The sequence below is a fragment of the Bison bison genome, unplaced genomic scaffold (assembly GCF_000754665.1).
Source record: "Bison bison bison isolate TAMUID 2011002044 unplaced genomic scaffold, Bison_UMD1.0 scf7180017864228, whole genome shotgun sequence".
Taxonomy (NCBI): Eukaryota; Metazoa; Chordata; class Mammalia; order Artiodactyla; family Bovidae; genus Bison; species Bison bison.
This window is the reverse complement of record NW_011494800.1, coordinates 983,624-983,974: the sequence shown is the minus strand read 5'-3', so window position 1 is coordinate 983,974 and position 351 is coordinate 983,624. Positions and strand designations below refer to the sequence as shown.

At 41.9% G+C, this 351-nt stretch overlaps 1 protein-coding gene across 1 annotated transcript in view; it reads right to left on the bottom strand.

Annotated features, from left to right (window-relative positions):
- The window catches only part of FRAS1 (Fraser extracellular matrix complex subunit 1), a 535,710-nt gene that overhangs the window by 136,577 nt on the left and 398,782 nt on the right, over positions 1-351 (bottom strand). The gene's annotated exons all lie outside the window — the stretch shown is intronic.

The following is a 351-nucleotide window of genomic DNA, read 5'->3' as shown; positions in this document are numbered from 1 at the left end:
AGAATTTTGAGCATTACTTTACTAGCATGTGAGATGAGTGCAATTTGTGCGGTAGTTTGAGCATTCTTTCACATTGCCTTTCTTTGGGATTGAAATAAAAACTGACTTTTTCCAGGCCTGTGGCCACTGCTGAGTTTTCCAAATTTGCTGGCATATTGAGTGCAGCACCTTCACAGCATCATCTTTCAGGATTTGGAATAGCTCAACTGGAATTCCATCACCTCCATTAGCTTTGTTCGTAGTGATGCTTTCTAAGGCCCACTTGACTTCACATTCCAGGATGTCTGGCTCTAGGTGAGTGATCACACCATTGTGATTATCTGGGTCGTGAAGATCTTTTTTGTACAGTTC